The 5281-nt window shown below is 37.4% G+C and overlaps 1 long non-coding RNA gene across 8 annotated transcripts; it reads left to right on the top strand.

Moving 5' to 3' along the window:
• Positions 1 to 2191: 2191 nt before the first annotated feature.
• Positions 2192 to 4716, top strand: LOC110929178. 8 transcript variants are annotated; one of them, XR_004888540.1, is made up of 6 exons: positions 2192 to 2379; positions 2508 to 2819; positions 2911 to 3033; positions 3123 to 3207; positions 4180 to 4451; positions 4533 to 4715. It is a non-coding gene; the product is annotated as an uncharacterized LOC110929178 (long non-coding RNA). The 8 variants fall into 8 exon arrangements; XR_004888537.1 differs by having other exon boundaries at positions 3120 to 3207; XR_004888541.1 differs by lacking the exons at positions 4180 to 4451; positions 4533 to 4715 and adding an exon at positions 3844 to 4080 and having other exon boundaries at positions 2193 to 2379; positions 2508 to 2605; positions 2719 to 2819; positions 3120 to 3207.
• Positions 4717 to 5281: the final 565 nt, after the last annotated feature.

Raw genomic sequence — 5281 nt, 5'->3', positions numbered from 1 at the left:
TTAATATTTCTGAAATAAAAGATTTCAATCTTAATGGAAAACCTAAACAACACACTTCAAGAGATCAACAGAGAATTAACAAGAAAATGGGTTACAATTGTGGTTATAGTTTCCGACAGAAACCAAATCATAATCGTAATTTCAAAAAGAAAGGTCTTGGTTTTATTCCACAGAAAAACTATGAAAATGAAAAAGTTTATAAACCAAAAACAATGTTTGTTGCAGGAAAAACTACAGAAGCTGAAAAAGAAAAATCTTTCAGAAATCAAACGAATCAAGAATTCCTTGCTAAGAAGCAAGAGGACATGAAGAAGAAGGAAGATCCGAAGAAGGTTGAAAAGAGATCTTGTTTTCAGTGTAAAGCTGTGGGTCATGTTGCGAAAGATTGTCCAAAGACATTTCGACCAAAACAAGAAGTCTCAGGAAAAATGAAAGAAAAAGTTGTTGAAAAGACTGAACTGTCAACCCGGAAGTTTACTGGCTTTGAAAATTCAACTTTCGAAAAAGGAGAATGTTCAAAGAGTGCTTCAAAAAGGAAAGAAAATGTGCCAAATCAGAAATGGGTTGTGAAAGGTTCAGGTAATTGTTCTGGTGATGAATCTGATTCCATAAAATCAGAGGAGCCACGTGTTGAGAAAAAGATTGAAAAGAAAGTTCCGAAAGTGGACGATGTGAATTTTCCGCCACTAAATGCTAAAAATTTCAAATCTAAAATCGGAAAAGTTGAAATTTCAAATCAATTTTATTCTGATAAGAAGAAAATTGATGTTGAAAAAACTTTTAACGGAAATGTAAAACGCATCTTTGGAAAAATGGTCAGTGGTAAGGCCCAGAGCATTAAAGATTTTTATGCTTCCAAAGGATGGGTTTACAGGTCGGTTGAAAAGAACAATGAGAACGATGAGGTTACACCCAAGGAAGGTCAGGCTTGGGTGGATATATTTTTTCAAGAATAAAATCCTGACTTGCCGGAGATCCCAAGGTGGTATCGTGGATCATGAATCGGCATCTTTCTAAATCTTTGTTTGAGGTTTTTTTACAGGACTTGCTCACTACAACAAATATGGCTTTTTAGGACCTTTTCTGTGGGACGCTTGTAAAAGTGGGTCCTAAAAACTATTTAATAGGACTAATGAACTTTTGGGGTCTTTTTATAATATACTCTACTAAACCGGTGTCCTAAAAAACTATTTAATAGGATGGATGATTTTTTGGGGTCCTATTATCATATAATTTAATAGGACACTTAAAATGTAGATCCTAATAAAGTACTTTATAAGACATTTAATTGTTAGCGTCCCATTATGTGGTACTGTATTAGGACACTTGATCATCTGAGTCCTATTATAACATAACTTAATAGGACACGTTGTAGTTAAGTCATAAATGTTCAGTGTTATAGGACCCTTTCTCGTCGAAGTCATATTAGAACTTAACTTAATAGGACACTTGACAGGTGGTGGTGGTGGCCGGTGAGTGGTGGTGGTGGTGAGTAGTGGTGGTGGAAGGTGGTGGTGGTCGGTGAGTGGGGGTGGTGGGAGGTTTTAGTGGCCGGTGAGTGGCGAGTAGTGGTGGTGGCCGGTGAGTGGTGGTGGCCGGTGAGTGGTGGTGGCCGGTGGTAGTGGTGGTGAGTAGTGGTGGTGGTGAGTAGTGGTGGTGGTGGCCGACGGTGGTGGTGGTGGTGAGAGGTGATGGTGAGTGGTGGTGGCCGGCGGTGGTGGTGGCCAGTGTTGGTGGCCGGCAGTGGTGGTGGTGAGAGGTGGTGGTGGCCGGCGACGGTGGTGGTGGTGGTAAGAGGTGGTGATGAGAGGTGGTGGTGGTGGCCGGTGAGTGGTGGTGGCCGGTTTCGATTAATAAATAATAAACGAGCCGAGCCCGAGCTTGAAAAACTACTCACGAGCGGAGCTCGAGCTTTAGAAATAAATATCGAAACTAGCCGAGCTCGAGCTCTCTACAAAATAAACGAGTCGAGCTCAGGCTTGACTCGACTCATTAACACCCCTAGTTACATTGATAATGTTTAGCAGCAAAAAAAGGTTATGGACAATTTTAATATCGTAACTTTTACGTTTTTATAAGCGTGATATGTATTGGGCCTTATAAGTAGAGGGGGCAATCCTGACCCAGAAGGTATTAAAACTACAAGGTTGTTTTGGGTCACTTAAAAAGTTAAAACTTTTATTCACTGTGATTAGGGTTTGAATAGAAAAAGGACGGTGAACATCATCATCTTCATCAGGCTATCATCACTCATCAGCAATCCAGGGCATCTTCATCTTCTCCGGCCTCCACCGTCTCCTCCGCCACAAACCCGCCACCGTCTCTGCGTCTCTGTCGTCTCCTCCGCTACAAACCCCCCACCCTCCGTCTACAATTCAGGTATTATTTCGGTTATTTTAGGGTTTATGAGTTGTTTCATGCCTTTTGTTTTCCTTGTCAACTGATAGATGTTTGATTTTAGGGTTTATTTCTGTCATTTTGATTGTGTTATATTCCGTTTTTGATAGCCCCTCAAACAATAACCGCCACCACCGAAACCTTTTTTTACTCCTTCAGACTCCGGTCTCAAATTGTCACCATCAATTGGATATATTCGACACCAAAGGTAACACTTTTCAAATATTATTCAATCCCTGTTAAATGATTTCAAGCAAAACCAATAGAATTTAATTTTGTGCCATATCATTTATTTTAATTATGGATATATTTATTTTAAAGGGTGTGTTAGAATTTGATATCATCGTTATTTTTTAATCCTTCTTGATCATTGAGTGTAAGGAATATGAAATTCAGAGAAGCATTGCCAATTGTTAGTGAAGGTAAATTACTTATTACAAGCTTTTAAATTATAAAAATGCAAGTGTTTTGTTTTTGTCTGAGTGCAGTTATATATGTATTTCTTTCTTGCAGACATATATGTTATAATATGACATTGTTCATGGCCAATGGAAGAATCATGACCTTAAGGTTAAGGACGAAAAAACCATTCTCTTTGGTGAGAAGCCTATCATTCATCATTGTTTTTGGCGTCAGGTAAAATCCATTTGAGGACTTAGAACCATCTGTTAAGAATCTTTTTTTGCTTTCATAAAAACTGAGTTTTTGTTTCTTTGTATTAGTAGGAAACTAGGAACCCATAAAAGATCCCATGGGTTGTAGTAGGAGCTGGGTTTGTGGTCGAGTTCACTGAGTTTGTAACAATTTCAGGTGATTAATACTAGGTCTAAAAGTATAAATTTGTAGAATACTTTAGACCGTGGGGTAAGGTGGGGCGTGGGTTGGGGGCATGGTGCGACACGTGGAGTATGGGGCACCCAAGACCAAAAGCCAATTTCAAATGGGTATGGTGGGGCGTGGCCAAGCCACATCATAATGAGGTTCCGCCATGGCTAGTGCTCTTGGCCAGTGAGGTTCCGCCATGTCATGTGGGTAGCCCCGCCCAACGCTCGGGCTGAATCCCACGCCAAACGGGCCACGCTGAAACCCAAGCCCACCCGGGGTGGTGACCTGGGCGTTTGTACCCAACCCCCGCCCGATACCCCATAGCCTTAGAAACAATGTAAGTTGACTTAAAAAAAACAGTAACAGTGGGTGGACTTTTAAAGTCAAACACACCAACTAAAAAAAACTTAATACAGTTGGCCTTTACACAAACTTGTCAAGATTATGCTTCTGTGGACATTTGCCATTTAGGAATGGTGACAAGAAATGTTTGGCTAAACATGGTTAAATCATCTTGGCAGCTTAATCTAATGTAGAATAAAGCCAAAAGTTATTCTTTTTAGTGAATTTGATTCATATTTTATATTTACCTTAATGTGGTTACATACCGTTTCATGTTAGGCTGGCGAACAACTTTGGATAGAAAGAGTTTTTACGAGTTTAAGAAACACTTCACTGTAATAGTTATCATTTTGTCCTAAGCAGTTATAATATATGCCCATTCTGTATCAAGTTATAACAGATAATAATGTATCTACTACTATGTTCCAAGCTTGAAATTTTTATAACTATGTTTTCGGTTGCTTGTTTTTGAATGAGCCAATAATAGTATAGACATCGTGTTTGTATTTGTATCAAGCTTGAAATCTTCTATCTTCAAGACCAGAGTCGGCCAAATGGTAAGATGAGTCGCTTAGGTTGACTTGCAATTATTTTTGTTTATAAATTACAAAACAGAAACAAGTTTCGCTTTTCCTGCATGGCGTTTGGGATTGGAAGGCATTGGGATTAGGCATTAGCCCGAAGATAATACTAAAACCTGTTGCATCGCGAATTTGGCTAGAATGGTGTAAAAATGATTTTTTGCACTATTATGACAAGAATGGTGTGAGGTAAACGTTCAAGTACCAATAAAGAAAGATGAAAACCTGGTAAGACCATGTGGTTTATTTTCAACAATTCAAGATTGTATTGGTGCATCCATCGCATGGCCCTATCCATTCATCTCGGTATGTATTTGTTAAACTTGTGATACAAATAATTTTAATATCATGGAACTTAATGCTTATACATGGATGATTTATTTGTAGGTAGTTCATGAGAATTGAGGACGCATGATGACTTAAGATTTTATGCTTCTTATTTCTTTAATTGCTTTTAATTTCTTTGTTAAATGTTAAGACTTTATGTTAGATAATGTTATAACTTATTTATGGTTAGTGTTTTTGTTATGAACATGCTTATTTGAAATATAATGAAGTTTTATTTCTTTCATTAGTTGATGTTATACAAATAACCATTAGGATGTTATATGTTGAGGGTCTGTTTATAAAATTGGTTTTATAATCTTATTTGGGATATTAAGACCATTTTCTTGATATTAAAGTAGCTATAACGTTACATCATAAGGGTCCTATAAATTAATTTTTAAGGACGCTTGTATGTGTATCAAAAGATTAAAAGTATGTAATCACATATATTAGAACATTGTAAAAGTGTCCTAATATGTTCTTTTTAGGACGCTATTGAAGTTGTCTATAGACATATTATGCGACCATAAAATTGGTTTCATAATCTTATTTCGTATATTAGGACCCTTTTCTTGGTACTAAATTAGCTATAACGTTACATCATAAGGGTCCTATCAATTAATTTCTAAGGACGCTTGTAAGTGTATCAAAAGATTAAAAGTATGTAAGCACATGTTAGAACATAGTGAAAGTGTCCTAATATGTTTTTATTAGGACACTATTTTGGTTGTTCAAAGACATATTATGCGACCATCAAATTGGTTTCATAATCTTATTTGAGATGTTAGGACGCTTTTTTAGTTTCAGGA

The sequence above is a fragment of the Helianthus annuus genome, chromosome 3 (genome assembly GCF_002127325.2).
Source record: "Helianthus annuus cultivar XRQ/B chromosome 3, HanXRQr2.0-SUNRISE, whole genome shotgun sequence".
NCBI classification, from domain to species: domain Eukaryota; kingdom Viridiplantae; phylum Streptophyta; class Magnoliopsida; order Asterales; family Asteraceae; genus Helianthus; species Helianthus annuus.
This window is presented reverse-complemented; position numbering and strand designations above follow the sequence as displayed.